Below are 17,354 nucleotides of genomic sequence, written 5' to 3' on the forward strand. Positions count from 1 at the left end.
CTTAAATCTTCACTCAAAGACAAGTATCTTTGACAGTGCATATATAGGTGTATCATATATAAGAGAGAAATGTTGTTCCTTCAGTATGTTGGCATTACTAAATTTGGCTCATTGCTTACATACGTGTGTAAAAAGAAATTATATGAGCTGTGATAACTGTTTCTGATAAAATGAAGAGTAGACTGATATATTGAATATTCCTTTATTGGGTGAGAAAATCAGACCATGTCATAACTGCTTTAAGTCATACAGAATAGATATCAGAGCCTTAAACAGGCTGACTTCTGCTAAATGGGTCAAACTGGGCAGAAAGTCTACAAACACATAGCATCATTATAGAATATGATGTAACACTATAGATCAACTTACCTCAGAATATATAAAGCATATAAACAATTACAGCAATATGATGCAACAAACACAGCACTGCTACTAATCCAAAATACTCAAAGCTTCATAGAACTGAAACAAACATTTATTTTTAGGTCCATTCTGCTGCTGATACATACTTTAGGTTTCTGAATATTAAACTTGTTGCTGCCTTTCATAGTGTTTAACTTGAAGGCCCTGAGTACTTTCTCCCACACTGCAAACACTGGAATGATAAAAATTATTTGAACATTACCTAATAAGACTGATTCAGGACAGACAATTAGTTATGTTAAACTTTCCTAGCAGTCCTTCACGAACAGGGAACAGTCTGTCTATTCTCTCCATCTGTCAGCTGCTGCTGGCTCTTCCTCCTCCTCTTCCTCACACACTGCTGAGTCCTGGTGGATCATCAGGGGTGCAAAGCCTCACAGATGATGTGCAGCAGTGGGTCCCTCAGTCTGTCCTCACTCTGGACACTTGCAGTTGCCACACATGGAAATCAAATGTGTGATAAGCTGCAGGATTCAAACACAAGTGTAACTTATAAATACATGTTCATACTTTTATTACACAATCAGAGAGAAAGAAAAAGAGAGAGAGTGCAGGACAGACAGACAGGTGACAGTCTCAGGTGTATACACTGCTACAAAACAGCACAAAAGAAGGAGGACTGTGTTATTACGAAACAAGAAGAGTTCCCAGATGGTACAGTGGACACATGTGTGACTCCTGTGATTAAAGCATCTTTCTTTCAGCTTAACGAGTGAACCGTCAGCTCATTCAAACACACGTTAAACTCCATTTGGCTCGACACCACCGAACAGAGGCAGCAATATAACATAGCTAACATTAACAGTGCAGTGAAACCTGCTTGTTCCGTGATATTCAGGACTGCAAACCGAGCAGCATCACTGACTTTCAGCCTGTTGTGTTTGTGGATATATGACTGACTTTAATTATCCATAAAATCATCACATTCTCTGTAAGATTAAAGTCAACTATTGAACGGCGTATATTTTGGAGTAAAGGCTTTAAAACCAAGTTAGTACAAACATCGCTAATGTCACATAACTTTCCCGACATGTGGCCAACAGTAATGTTTTAATGTTCTTCATTATAAAAAACATTTGCGCATAAATAAGTGACATAATATTCAGTACTTACTTCTGAAAGTTTACTCTTCGGCGGCTCCGCTTCCGCCGTTTTTTTCGGCAAAATTATCCACACCACAGCCGCACTATGAAATCTGGGATATGTTGGGCCATGAAGGCTACAGCGACCCATCCTTAAAATTCAGGGAAATTAAGGACGCATTTGAGGGCCGCATTTCGAGCAGCCTTTGAATTGGGACAGCCTTCGTCGTGTCGCTGTGACGTAATCGGCCTTAAAATGAGGCCTTTAAGGCTGCAGACCCCAAATCCGGTCATTGGTACATCCTGGCTTGTGTAGTTAATAGGTAACAAAAGCTCAACACTGCCCCTAGCGTCCTGGAGCACTTCCGTTGTGTTTTGGAATTTGCATGTGCTTTGGAGTTTGCAAGTGTTTTGGAGTTTGCATGTGTTTTGGAGTTTGCATGTGTTTTGGAGTTTGCATGTGTTTTGGAGTTTGCATGTGTTTTGGAGTTTGCAAGTGTTTTGGAGTTTGCAAGTTTTTTTTTGGAGTTTGCATGTGTTTTGGAGTTTGCAAGTGTTTTGGAGTTTGCATGTGTTTTGGAGTTTGCATGTGTTTTGGAGTTTGCAAGTGTTTTGGAGTTTGCATGTGCTTTGGAGTTTGCAAGTGTTTTGGAGTTTGCATGTGTTTTGGAGTTTGCAAGTGTTTTGGAGTTTGCAAGTGTTTTGGAGTTTGCAAGTGTTTTGGAGTTTGCAAGTGTTTTGGAGTTTGCAAGTGTTTTGGAGTTTGCAAGTGATTTGGAGTTTGCATGTGTTTTGGAGTTTGCATGTGTTTTGGAGTTTGCAAGTGTTTTGGAGTTTGTACGTGCTTTGTCTCTAGGGGCCACCGTACACATGAGACGCAAACCTTCACAATAAAACAGGAAACGAGAACACTACACCAAGACGCAGACCTGAGAGACAGACAGACAGAATGACACATGGAACCTGACCTAAACTAAATGTGAGATACAACCGAGAACAAATCCTTAACACGAATAAACAGAAACATAGAATTCTAATAATAATAATCATTATAATAATAATAATCCTCATAGCGCCCAAAACCACGACAATTATTCAAAAATAAACTAACAATCCAAAACTCAAAATACTGGGTCGAAACTGACCCAGAACCGTGACAGTACCCCCCCTCCAAGGGCTGGCTCCCGACAGCCCTAAACAGAAAACAGAACAACAAAACCGAGCACCAGACTAGGGCGGGCGGAGGGGGTCCAGGAAGGAGGGTCCGAAACAAAAAACAAGGAGCACAACAGTCCAGATCAAACCAAAAAAAAACAGGTCAACACAAAACAAGACTATTCATGAGTCCACAGGAAAGTCTGGGGGTCGACCCGGAGGTCGACAACACAAGAGCCAAAACAGTTCAGGGGGCCGACCGTGCACACGGCAACGGCGGCCACAGAGCAGTTCCGGAGGCCGACCGTGCACACGGCAACGGCGGCCACAGAGCAGTTCCGGAGGTCGGCCACGAGGCCATGATGCCAACTCAGAGGCCTGGAAAATGGCCGCCAGAGGCGAGGCAGAACAGGCCGAGCGGGCTCTGACGGCGGCGTTGCAACCGCAGGACCAGACGAGGCAGGACCAGACGAGGCAGGACCAGACGAGGCAGGACCAGACGAGGCTGGACCAGACGAAGGCGAAGCTGCGGCTGGACCAGACGAAGGCGAAGCTGCTGCTGGACCAGACGAAGGCGAAGCTGCGGCTGGACCAGACGAAGGCGAAGCTGCGGCTGGACCAGGCGTGGATGAAGACACAGAGGCTGGACCAGGCGTGGATGAAGACACAGAGGCTGGACCAGGCGTGGATGAAGACACAGAGGCTGGACCAGGCGTGGATGAAGACGGCAGCGGGACGGCTGCGGAACGGCTGCGGAACCTGACGGCAGCGGGACGGCTGCGGAACCTGACGGCAGCGGGACTGCTGCGGAACCTGACGGCAGCGGGACGGCTGCGGAACCTGACGGCGGCGATGCTGCAGGAGGTGATGTGGATGCAGGCAACGGTGTAGGAGACACAGGGGATGATTCAGCAGGTGGTGGCTGAACAAACTTCCCCGGACCGTCAGCAGACGTGAGGATGTGCTTGCTGGGTCCTCCAGGACCCCCAGCAGACGAGGCGTGGTGCTGGGTGGGCTCCTCAGACCCACCAGCAGACGACACTCGAGGCTGGACGGGCGACACGGGCCCTCCAGCAGACGACACTCGAGGCTGGACGGGCGACACGGGCCCTCCAGCAGACGACACTCGAGGCTGGACGGGCGACACGGGCCCTCCAGCAGATGACACTTGAGGCTGGACGGGTTCTCCCGAACCCCCAGCTGACGACACTTGGGGCTGGACGGGCGACTCGGGCCCTCCAGCAGACGACACTTGGGGCTGGCTGGGTTCTCCCGAACCCCCAGCTGATGACACTTGGGGCTGGCTGAGTTCTCCTGAACCCCCAGCTAACATGGCTTGAGACTGGACGGGCTCCTCTGGCCCTCCAGTAGAAACAGACACTGAAGCAGCAGGTACGGAGACCTCTGCCAGTGTGGACACTGGCTGGGACTGAGCAGCACAGTGGCAAGACTCACGCAGCAACAGTGGGATGCAGTCCTCAGAGGGCTGAAAGTGTTCCCCAATACACTCAGCAGAGGACGGAGGTGGACGGATGAACTCACTTGAACTCTCAGGGGGTGCTGACAGCCGTGACAGTTCTGGTGAGTTCTCCGGTGAGGCTGCTGGCGCTGGCGTCTTGACATCTAGGGGTCCAGAGTTGGCTGGTTACTGACACCCAGCCTCTGGGGAGGCCCTAGAGGGAGCAACTGTCTCTGACATGGCCAGCTTAAGAGAACCAGCAAAAGTTTGTATGAAGTGTGTTCCCTGCTTGTAATGAGGCTGTGAGGATGATGACTGAGTGAATGAGTGGGTAGGCTGCTGAGCTAGTGGCAACTGAACTGAGGGCAGCGCGGCTGCTGACTGAACTGAGGGCAGCGCGGCTGCTGACTGAACTGAGGGCAGCGCGGCTGCTGACTGAACTGAGGGCAGCGCGGCTGCTGACTGAACTGAGGGCAGCGCGGCTGCTGACTGAACTGAGGGCAGCGCGGCTGCTGACTGAACTGAGGGCAGCGCGGCTGCTGACTGAACTGAGGGCAGCGCGGCTGCTGACTGAACTGAGGGCAGCGTTACAGGCCTGGCGTTTGACTGGGATGGAAGTGAGGATGGGACAATGGAGCGGACACGGTCATAAACATGGAACGAGGGTTCAGAACAGGCAGTCTTAGAAGCTATGGCCATGGGTGAGAAATCATTGTTATCCTCAGTAGAAACACAAAAAATTGCCCCAGAAACAACAGTCACAGAAGCAACAGAGTCAACAAAAGTGTCCCTTTCACTCACCACAGCCGGCTGCTCTGACATTCTGAACTCCGGCTGTGGGGTGCCGCGCTGGCGGCGCGAACATCGCTTCCTCCGTGGAGACGGCTCCGACGGGCCGGGTAACTCCTCATCTGGCGGTACAGACCGCACGTCCTCCGTTGAAGCGAGTGGGCGAGCAGTAGCGGCGGGGGGGTGGAGGTGTAGTTCGTGGAGAATGAAGTTTTGTACGAGCGGGTGCAGTGAGTCCAACAGCCAGGGATAATCGGAAATAAGCTGTTGTAGCCTGACTTCCAGAACGTAGAGAAACGCTTCTCCCTCATGCTCGAGCCACAGGTTGATTAGTTTCGACACTGAGTCCGTTATGAGCTTTCGAAGCTCCGTGGGTGGGGTGAATGCCGCTGGATCCATATCTGGCTGGTCCGTACTGTCACGGCGAGTGAGATGAGCCGTATAAAAAATAATAAATGAGGATCCATTCGCAGGCAGTAGTGGAGGAGTGAAGGTGGTTTATTTAACACAATGCGCCAGTGGAAAAACGGAAACAGAGATCACACTAAACTATACTGGAGACAACTAAACTACTGAATACGAACCGGCACTCAAACATGAAGCAAGGCGGACGACGGTACAATATGGTGACGGCAGGGAACACACAGATGAAACATGGTGGAAACACAGACGGACCAGCAACTACGATGACAGAGGACACGACTTAAATACACACAGAGAAACATGGGAATTACACACAGGTGGTGGACACAGCTGGGAATAATCAACAAGACGAGACAGAGGGAAAACTGAACACACTCACATGAGACGCAAACCTTCACAATAAAACAGGAAACGAGAACACTACACCAAGACGCAGACCTGATCCAGATCAAACCAAAAAAAACCAGGTCAACACAAAACAAGACTATTCATGAGTCCACAGGAAAGTCTGGGGGTCGACCCGGAGGTCGACAACACAAGAGCCAAAACAGTTCAGGGGGCCGACCGTGCACACGGCAACGGCGGCCACAGAGCAGTTCCGGAGGCCGACCGTGCACACGGCAACGGCGGCCACAGAGCAGTTCCGGAGGTCGGCCACGAGGCCAGCGGCGGCAACGAACCCTTTCCGGAGGCCGTCCACAACGGCCATGATGCCAACTCAGAGGCCTGGAAAATGGCCGCCAGAGGCGAGGCAGAACAGGCCGAGCGGGCTCTGACGGCGGCGTTGCAACCGCAGGACCAGACGAGGCAGGACCAGACGAGGCAGGACCAGACGAGGCAGGACCAGACGAAGCTGGACCAGACGAGGCTGGACCAGACGAAGGCGAAGCTGCGGCTGGACCAGACGAAGGCGAAGCTGCGGCTGGACCAGACGAAGGCGAAGCTGCGGCTGGACCAGACGAAGGCGAAGCTGCGGCTGGACCAGACGAAGGCGAAGTGAGAAATCCTCTGCTAAGGGCAAGAGACAATATGGCCGTGCAGTGAGAGGTGTTGTTCTCTGTCCAGGTGACCGAGTGCTCGTGAGAAACCTGTCAGAACGAGGTGGACCTGGCAAGCTGCGGGCTTACTGGGAGCAGGTAGTGCACCGTGTGGTGGAAAGAGTCGACAATGGACCGGTTTACAGAGTACAGCCTGAAAAGGGTCCCAAAACGGTGCGAATACTCCACAGGAACCTACTGCTTCCAGGAAATGAACTCTTTCACAACCTGAAGAGAGACCACACAAGGTAACAAAACAGAAAACGGCAGTTGTTGACACACATGACCAAAACACAGACAGTTCTGATGAAGAATACTCTTACCAAAAGATTCCATGTTACAGGCTGAGATTTCGAGAGAAAGAACAACCACAGACAGTGCACCATCCTCAGGCTGAGCAAAGACTAAGAGCCACAGCTCATGAATTCCACCCTTCTGTCATGGAGGAAACTAACATCCCAGAACAGGGCGATTATGTACCGCAGAGACACTACAGAGCTTTGGAGGATGCCGCCCTGGAAGACGGACATCACACTGAGCCAGACCTGTGTACCAAGTGTTACGGATTCAAATATTGGGAATGGATACAAGAGGAAAACCAAAATAACCACACTGGTCCGGCCGGGTCAAGTCAAACGATGATTTAATGAACACACGCGTGGGAGATGGACACCATACAACAGACAGCATCAGATCTCAAAATGGTGGAGCCTTGATCAAACTTTTATAGCCTCTAGTGGCCCCCACCTAATCATAAAAGCCTAAACATTCACATTCTTTCTCTCACACAGCGCCTAAGCTACAACCTTGGCTCCCTGTTTATCTGCTCCTGCTAAGATGGGGCAGTATACTCTGTTCTCTTCTAATCAGACAAATAAGACGATGACTTTCTGTGAACAATATTTCTTATAACTCAGCAGTATAATGCATCATAAAACAATATCATTCATTCACAATAAATCAACAGTCTAATGTAATGCAAATCAGTTTACCAAATGTAATAGTTATCACCCTCTTCTAATTCAGGAGCATAATGCAAACTAAAACTACATAATAATTCACAATCTTTAATTAGGGGTCTAACATGGCATAAAATAATATTATAATCTGACAATTCCCCCTGATGAGCTCTTTAGACTTAAAGAGCTCACTTACACCCTCCAATCCAGTGTTACCGGGTTCATTTCTCCTTACTCCTTAGGCCCTTTGTCCCCCTGTTGGGTGAACCATATGTGAGATGACCTCTGTGTTTGCGCAGTTCAGATGCAAGAAAAACTTTTATTACAACAACAACAGTAGATACAGATGATACTCCCATCACTCCCCAGTTCTCCTACAGCTTTATTTCGGTGCTACCTTATACCCTCCAAACGTACTCGGACTAGAACCTCTGTCCGAGGAGCTTTTAACCTTTATTTTATTGCTGTAGGCACCAATGTCTTCCAGTCGGGTGATCCTCGGCTCTTGTTTCCTTCAACATCAGGGGTTAGACAACCCTTCAGTCGTTGCACAGATCAGGGGATTATTCTGCCCCGATTTCAAACAATGATCTGTGTATTCTGGGATCACAGCTGTGTTCCCCAGGAAAAGGAACAGAAAGGTGTTCTCCTTATGACCAACAGCCTCTCGAACGTCGTTGGTGTGGTGTTCCTGGATTTCCGTCAACCCCTTCATGGTTATTGCTGTGTTTATGGGATCCATCCTTTTGAGGTGACTAACTGGAGCCCAAAATGCCATGACACTTGAACCCAGTTGATGTTTCAGCAGTCACCGTGTCTGTCTCTGCTGCCAAGGATCCTCGTATATCTGTGACCTCGTCTGGTGTCTGTTCCTTTCTCTGTAAGAGACAGAAAACCAAAACACCTCTCTTCCTAGCTCTAATCTAATGTTGCTGTCTACTGATCTTTTGGTGATTCAGAATTGGTTTAGAACATTCAGAATGTCCCAAGGACTTATCCTAATTTAGTGTATGTGTGTGTAAGCGTGTTTGCATTTAGCCCGCTGCACTCAAGGCATTTCCTACACTTTATCAGTCCGGACTATCGCCGAACGAAGCTTATGACCTTCAAAAAACCGAGTGCCAACTCATTATAAGCACATTTGCAAGATATGTATAAAAATGATTAAAACCACTCATTCTAATAAAAGACATAAAAACAAATTAGCCATTTCTAATTCTAACATGTGTCCATTCAATGAAGCTAGAAAATTAAAAGAAAAGGTTAGTGACCTCATATCTTAGAAAGTATCAGACTTTCTCCTGTCCAGTGTCGTTGCTCCAGTCTTGTTATTCTGTGTTAGGGAATGAAATCAATTTAATTGTCATGTTAGATCTGTTCAACACCTGGCTCCGCCCAGAGCCTGCGTCTTCACAATCGTCTACAAACAAAACCTGTATTAATATGAACTTCACTTCAATATGAACTTGTTGACTACTTTTGACACCTGTAGATAGAAGATTAACATGGGGTTATAACAATCACTGTAATACAAATGTTAATATGTCAATAGCTTCAATAAATGTTCAATGCAATGCTTGTTATATGATTCTGATGTAACAATAATGCTGATGCTAAAATAACAGTAAAACACACCCTTTTTTATCCCTTACTGACCACAGCAGGGGCCTCTATGTTTTAATTCAGCCATGAGGCTCACCTGATTCATCACTGAGCCCCACCGGCACTGGCATTTGACAGGGTGGTGCTGCATATTCTTCCTTTAATGTCACTATTTTCAATCTGTTAATTAGAGTGCTTAAACATGAAGTAGACTACGTCCACTACAAGTCAATACAACTGTGAATGTGGCCAATTATCAATCTATTTACCAATCAATAGCAAAAAATAGCTTTTATTTTATGCATGCTTTTAGTCAACCACTCACCCACAGGATCTCCAATCCCAGAAAATTCCTTCTCCTCATTTAATGAGTCTGTCCTCCTTCCATGCCCTGGTAACTGGTCCATCCAGAGCTGTATCATTATGAAATATACATACAACAAGCCAAACCACACCTTGGTCACACCAACCCTTTTCCGCCCTGAAGATGTCCAACGCCATCTTAGTCTGGACTGTCAAAGGTGATTTTAACGCTGATTGTTCCGACAATCCATTTATAACATTTCCTGGTCAGATTAGCCAATCCCTGCACTGGAATAAACATAATCAACATGATCAACATTTTTCCTGCGTGTTTTTTTCACCATCTTATTGATTCCAATGCTCCATCCTTATGTGGTTTGCTGCATTATGTTTATCTAGAACTCCACTCTGTCTCTAAATGTTTGAAGAATTTTTCATGTTTGGGGTCAAGTTTTAAGAATTTGACCATACGTGAAATTAATGGTGTTATTGTAACATGGTAGACTAGTGTGCCTGTGTTAATTCAGCTCCATATTATTGTGTGAAGTTGCACTGGGTTGGGAGTGGTTTTTTGTGTGTGTGTCACATTTTTGGTTAGCCAATGGCTGGAATTCGGTTTGACTAATTACAGGCAGGTGTACTTGATTGCACTGATACACTGGTCTACTTATAGCCCACACTACAAACACTGCTGTGTCATTTTGTCTCTCTGTGCATGTATGTAATGTGATAATCTGATATGTTTGGGATGCATGGGTTTTGCGCTATGAATTTTATACTGAAGGTGTCATTTTGTCTCTCTGTGCAGGCCAGGGCCTATTATATGCCACAGCCTAAAGGCAGCATAGTTGCACAGGTTGGAGTGATCACTGGCTATATGCTTGCAGGGTGGTGGGTCTCCAAGGACAACTTCTACCCCTGTTAAAGGCAACATGTGGAGTGCAACTGGCCGTGTGGCATAGCTGGCTCTGACCTTGGGACTGTGTGTTTTTATTTGATTCATGAATGGGACACTGGACTGTTTTATCTTTTATCTCTTAATATTTTTTGTCACTAAATTATCTTTTAGAATTTTATTGACTGTCATCGTTTTGCCCACGACTGAGACGGTTGGTCAGACCTAAAATCTTTCTTTGGGTGTGTTACATTATCACCCCCATTGGGGCTTACCTTTCCCACTTCTGATGATATTCCTCCCTATTCTTTGCAAGTACCCGCTTTTGGTGGCGAGAAACTGTTGGTGTGGTCAAGTGGGCGCTGTAAAAACAAAAGCTCAGGACAGAACAGTTATCAGTCACGTACTTCATACAAAATTAGCATATATTGAATTTCATATTGATCCTCTGAGTGTAATGGTACATTTTAATTTTTCTTTATTTTGCTCTTATTCTTGTGCAGCACCACATGCCCCTGTCTGTCGGTTCTATCTTACTTTTCTAAATTATTGACTATTTCAATGGAGAACCTAAATGACGTGGACCAGTGTTTGTCATTACATATCTATATTTTGAATGTGACAAGTCTATCATTCCCCTGTTATTCATAGACATCAGTAGAGTTTTTTGACTTTTTCTATCTAAATTAATTGGCTTTTTTTTTTTTTTTTTACAGTGGCCTGCTATGGTTAATAATAACATGTTCAGTCTTGAGTGAAATCAAAGCTTCTCTTCACTTTAGCATTTAACATTCCCAACAATATAATGTGCTGCATTAATCGAAACACAGCTAATAAAACCCAATTTTCTTAATGGAAACATCAGTAGCTCAAAATTAGCAACCAAAGGGTTAAGTCTGCAGTTCACACTCATGTGACGCTGCAGCCTCCCCCCTTAGCCTCTGTCCTCCTACTCCTGCAAAAACAAAACAAAGCGAGACAAAACATCCACCCTTCTTTTACAGGCGAGGTGAATTGTTTGTAGACATGTACTAATCCTAAAGTCGGTATCGTTTTTGTCTCAGTATCAAGTCAGTTAAAACTTTTAGTCGTCAGTCCATCACAGTCCAGTCACATGCATACATTCACACACATTCATACCAGATATTGCTGATAATGGAGTCTCACGCGGAACCTATTCGAGGCTCCATCACCAGCAAGATGACGTCATCATTTTAAAGGAAAAACAGTTCCTTGTTTTTTGGACTGGATTGACTCGCTGCAATCCTTTTAGGCTCAGGACTTCTCATGTGATCAATGTCCCATATAAGTGAATTTCTCCCAAGCCCATTATAATCATGGAGAAAAATACTTTGCAACTGTTTTCAGTAAGAATGTTTTATAGCGCTTTAAAGTTCAATCTCTCAGGCCTGGATTAAAGAGCTGATTTGTTAAATCAGGAACTCACAAAATACCAAAATATCACCACCGGTGGATCACTCCTCTCAGATGTTCTTATTTCAGTGCACTGTGACAAAAGCAAAAACAACGTAACCAATAAAATACTCATATAATAACAAATACTGGGGCCCATTAGAAACCTGTCCAAGCATAAAACCATCTTTCTCTCTCTTAGAGAAAGAAAACAATCCAAACCTCACTGATAAAATCAACCTAGTGTTAAGCAAAACCCAAAATCAACCAAAACTTCACCAGAAAGTTTTTCTCTGTCCCGGGACAATATTGTGTAGGAATACAGGTACCGTAACTTCTTTTGCACTGACAAAAACATGTTGGACTTATTTGATTCAATAGTGGACACTAGTTGCACACAAATGTTTTGCTTTGGTAGAAACTTAAACAACTGAGTTAAATCAACACAACCTTTTCATTTTCAGTTAACCTGTGTATTTTGAGTTCATATTACACGATTAAAACATGTTCAGATGGAGTAAGTTGAGCTCCTGGAATATTTTAATCCTTCACAATTCTGTCCTTTTATTTCAACACTATTCAATAACTTTTATCCAAATTCTACTTGGTCCCTTAAATACTACATGTTGTCTTCATATTGCCTACGGTTCAACAAAGTCTAAATTCTGGTTACCATAAAAATTAAATGGGTCTACAACAACTACCATCCTCCTATCTTTATCCTGATTGCACGAGGGCTGGGAAATAACTCTAAAGTGATAGGTTACGAGGCAGGGTGCACCCCGAACCGGTCACCAGTCTATCACCTAGAAACAAACAACCATTTACACTTACATTCACGGATAATTTAGAATCATCAATTAACCTAACTCTAACAGCTGCATGACTTTTCACTGTGGCAGGAAACCAGAATACCCAGAGAGAAACCACTGCAAACTAGCCAGACTGTGGACTTGCACCCAGGACCTTCTTACTGTGGAGCAACAGCACTCACCAGCATGCCAACAATGTAGGAAATACAGGGAAGCTATGATTTCCTGTTGAATTTTTGTACAAATCTTTAAAGCCTGAGGCAATTGTGTTAAATACACGTGGGATGCTTACGTAAATCCAAGGGCTGGCCCCCTTTTCTTCTTTTTATTTTATATTTTATTATTGTTATTATTTTTATTTTATTTTATTTTTTTCAGTGTGTTCCTCCTTCAATTAAATCTCAATCACAAAAATGTGGCGCTCCGAAGTAAGGCCCACACCATTAATTCACCATTTTCACTCTGTACCACTGCTCCTTATCAGGCTGTGTGAAGCACAGTAAACAATTCAGTTGAGGCCTTGAGCCATAAACAGACATCACTCACAGACATTGTTTTCTTAACCAAACTGCTCTAGACCCTGTCCCCTAAATCTGCACAAATGCCCTCTGGGTGACATGAAATGCATTTAACCAATTAAACAATCAATGGCTTCTTGTTGTTGTAACAAATTCTGTATTTGGACGTTTGTGTGCAGCATTTTGCGTATCAGCATAGCATTTGTTAGTAAAGCATTCTTCATTGCAGCAGCGTGTGTGTATCACTCTTCATTGCACAAACATGTGTAGGTGTATGTGTGTATGTGAGTGTGTGTGTGGATCACTTCTCAATGAATTGAATCAGCATTTTGATTTGTGTGTGTGTGTTTGTGTTCATCACTTTCCTGTTCTGGTGTTCTGGGTAAACCATGGCCTGAGGCTTGCTCTGGGGTCCCGCCCTCCCCCTTTTCAGTCCGTTTGGGTCCGTTGGTGCTGCTGCCCAAAGTTCTCTCCATACTGGTTCTGGCCCCAATTGAGGCAGTCCTTTTCTCCAGTGTCCTGCATCTTCTCCTTGTCCAGCTCCTCCTTAACTTGACCCTTTTTGCTTCTGTAGCTCCTTCAGGGTTTGCTCCTGTGTTGGAGCTTCTCGTCAGGTTTGGCAACCTCCTGCTCCAGCAAGCTCCGGCCTGATTTAAAGTCCTGTATCTGGGACTCCAAGCCTGACTGATGGGTTCGATTAGCAGCCAGCTCCTCCTGAGGCATGCTCAGTTTCTGCTCTGATGTCTTGAGCTCTCACTGAGGGCAGAAACCTCAGAGTCTTTTCCGTACACGTCAGATTGAAGTTTTTTGATGTTTTCCTTGCTTTGCTCCACGGCCTTCTGCAGCTCTGCTGTTCGGCTCTTCTCAGAGGTCAGCTCCTGGCTGAACCCCGACACCTGTGCCTTCAGCTTATGTTCTTCTGCTGCTTTTGTCCAATCTGAGGTGCCTTCTGACCTCAGTCACTCCTCGTGTCTCTGGCACGCCCTTTTTGCTGCCCGATCCTCTGTGTTGGTCCATCACTGTCCTGCACAGTTTTAATGCAGAGTTGTTAAGGTCAGCATTCTTTTGCTCGGCCTCACTTATCATCAGGGCTTAATAGGCGTCTCGTCACAGCTCTGTCAGCTGAAGCTATCTGGAAATCTCCCCCGTGTAGTGAAACGGGCCTTGGATTTAACGTTCTCCGTCTCCGCTGCATGAGATCTCTTTCCTGCAGCACTGTTGACATTCTCAGGCTGTTGTTGTGAGTCCAGCTGCTGTAGCATTTGGTCAGGGTCACATCAAAGATGGTAGAAGGGAGAGCAAAGATGGTAGAGGGGAGAGCAGGAGTCCAGGTCAGCCTCGGCTTTCAGGGCCGACAAAGCAGCCTGTAATTAAGCATAAAGAGAAAAAACAAAAACAAAACAAAAACAGACGAACAGGAAAATGATGTTGTTTGAAAATGATGTTGTTTTGGCTATGTTATTCAGAGAGGGGCCAGGCCCTATGTCAGCCTTCTCCCCCCCTTTTTTTGTTTTTTCTCACTATATAATCAACTCCTAACCCACCACGTTGACAGGACAACATAGGTACACGTTAAAATTCTTAAGATCATGTTTAATAATTCAAAAAAGGAATTTTATTTCATTCAATAATCACTTATATTAATCAATCACAGGAAAACATGTCACAATTTGACTCTTTTAACCACTAAATTTGTTGTTTCATCACTGGTTTGTGATTTACCAGTGTCTGTCTTTTTGAAGTCAAGTTGTTGTCCTGCAACCCAGAGAGTTTAATTGTTAGTAGTGGATAGACTTTATCATTTAACATCAGGTGTATGTTAAGTTTCGCTGCTTTAACCTTGCTTGAAAATTTTCACGTGTTCATGAGTGTAAGCTGTTTCTTCATTGCGTGTATGTGCGTTTGTGGGTGGGTTATTTTAACTTTTTTTTTTTTTTTTTTTTTCTCAAGCAAGGCATTTCTCCAATTGTATGTGTTTTTAATTTTGTTTCCCAAATTTTGATTTCCCACCTTAAATAACAGCATTCCATGTCTTCAGCCAGGAATTAGAGCTTGCTTGTGAGATTCAGGGACACATGGTGCCAAAAACAATTCAGTGAAAAACTTGCCTGAAAATTTCCAGTGATGGTAACCGATAACTGGAGGAGAAGATGTCCTTTAAGCTTCTTTTTCGGTTATGGACAAAGTGAGAGGTCAAACTGTAAAATTTTGAGCCAGAGCTTGGCATGTGTGTCGTCCCAATTTTATTAATCTATCCTTTTGCTGCTGTACTCAGGTTTCCAGGTTGAGAGAAATCCACCTGTATTAAGAGACTAAAACATTCATTTACTATTTTTCTTACAACATCCATTTGGTTCATCTGCCTAGATTTTACTCTCTCTCTTGGTGCATAGTTCACACAGTCAGGCAGTTGCCTTTTATGGGCATGCAAGTTTCCGGTCACTTACCCCCAGCAGCTGCGAAGCCGTCTCTCCCATATCAAAACCCAGCCAAACATTAAACATTCACCGTAGTGATTTAAAACTTTATTTGTAATATTGTAATCAGCAAAATCAGCGTTTTAATTACAGGCATGTATCATTGTTTGCAAATCATATTTATAAAACTCAATAACACGCTAAACAGGAAGTCCTCTGTGGGCTTCACAGCAACCACCTCATTTGCATGTTCACACACTATCTAAAAATAGCTCGCAGCACACTGTCGTCACACACAGCCTCGTTTCACACTCAACTCTATATTATATTACAAAGACGTCTTATATTTACAATCACTCTCAGGCCTGAAAGTTTTAGCGCCTACACAATTTTGACAAATTTAAGATAACGGGTCCAACCGAAGAAAGTCCAACTTTTTTGTAATCAATTAACCAGTATCAGACTCGAACTGTATCTGGCCTCATCTCTAAAGTCCCTACCTCAATTTAAAGTGCCCAAAAAAGCGCAGATAAGGAGACTCGAACTCCTAGTTATTCTGGAGTGCCCCAAGCTCCACAGTGACCAACTGAACTAACCCTGTTCGCCGACAGGTCAAGGTCGCGCGTCCGCGGCCAGGAGGGAGCGTAACCTCCGGGCTATGCGCCTCTTAGTGGACTCTAACCACCGTTCTAACAAAATTTATAATACTTTTAAACAACAGACAACACCCAAAAAACAAGAGCATGACTGAGGCAGATGCAACGTTGTTGACATTGGAGACTCGAACTCGCAAAATGACCAACAGAAATGCAATCTTTAGACCAATGGAGACTCGAACTCACAAAATGACCAATTCCCTATCCAACTACCTGAGACTCTAACTCAGTATTATTTTCCTTTACCTTGGGACTCTAACCCAGTATTATTACTTGTAACCTTACTTCAAATTTCAACACTCATGAGATTTTTTCCTCAAAATCAAAACAGACACTCACCGGCAACTTTTACTGAATAGACATTTAATTTCATCGTCCAATTCAGCACACTTCGGATAAAATCAACAGGCCTGTGCCTACCTCTTTTATAAAGGCGCCTGTCCACTCAGTTCGATTGCCGGATAATGTCTGCCCGTCTGACCACCTCGGACCGTCCAAGCCTCCAAAACTTCCATCCCAATACCACAGGACGAGCCCCCAAAACTGTTACGGATTCAAATATTGGGAATGGATACAAGAGGAAAACCAAAATAACCACACTGGTCCGGCCGGGTCAAGTCAAACGATGATTTAATGAACACACGCGTGGGAGATGGACACCATACAACAGACAGCATCAGATCTCAAAATGGTGGAGCCTTGATCAAACTTTTATAGCCTCTAGTGGCCCCCACCTAATCATAAAAGCCTAAACATTCACATTCTTTCTCTCACACAGCGCCTAAGCTACAACCTTGGCTCCCTGTTTATCTGCTCCTGCTAAGATGGGGCAGTATACTCTGTTCTCTTCTAATCAGACAAATAAGACGATGACTTTCTGTGAACAATATTTCTTATAACTCAGCAGTATAATGCATCATAAAACAATATCATTCATTCACAATAAATCAACAGTCTAATGTAATGCAAATCAGTTTACCAAATGTAATAGTTATCACCCTCTTCTAATTCAGGAGCATAATGCAAACTAAAACTACATAATAATTCACAATCTTTAATTAGGGGTCTAACATGGCATAAAATAATATTATAATCTGACACAAGCCACCAGTTAACCCAACAGCTGATGGGAATAAACAACAACAAGAAATAGAGATTGCGAGGAGATTGCGAGGAGATTGCAGCGGACTGCCAGGCCGAGAGAGATGTTCACCTATAATACCCTGGGACAACCATCATACCAGCAATGGAATGCAGGGGTGAACTCTCTCCTGCCCATATACCCTCTCCAGGGTATTCCCAGTACTCTTCCACTCCCATACTTCACATACCCACATCCATACCTGGACACCTGTTACACTCAACCACAGTAAGTAGAAACATACATCCCTTAACATGACAAAAGTCAGGA

At 44.8% G+C, this 17,354-nt stretch overlaps 2 long non-coding RNA genes across 2 annotated transcripts in view; both read left to right on the forward strand.

Moving 5' to 3' along the window:
* LOC146520668 (uncharacterized) overlaps window positions 1-17,354 on the forward strand; it is a 489,613-nt gene that overhangs the window by 134,754 nt on the left and 337,505 nt on the right. The gene's annotated exons all lie outside the window — the stretch shown is intronic.
* Window positions 6,907-16,026, forward strand: LOC146520673 (uncharacterized). The gene is made up of 2 exons (XR_014873796.1): window positions 6,907-9,925; window positions 10,017-16,026. It is a non-coding gene; the product is annotated as an uncharacterized LOC146520673 (long non-coding RNA).

This window comes from Neolamprologus multifasciatus, chromosome 4 (assembly GCF_963576455.1).
Source record: "Neolamprologus multifasciatus chromosome 4, fNeoMul1.2, whole genome shotgun sequence".
Classification (NCBI taxonomy): domain Eukaryota; kingdom Metazoa; phylum Chordata; class Actinopteri; order Cichliformes; family Cichlidae; genus Neolamprologus; species Neolamprologus multifasciatus.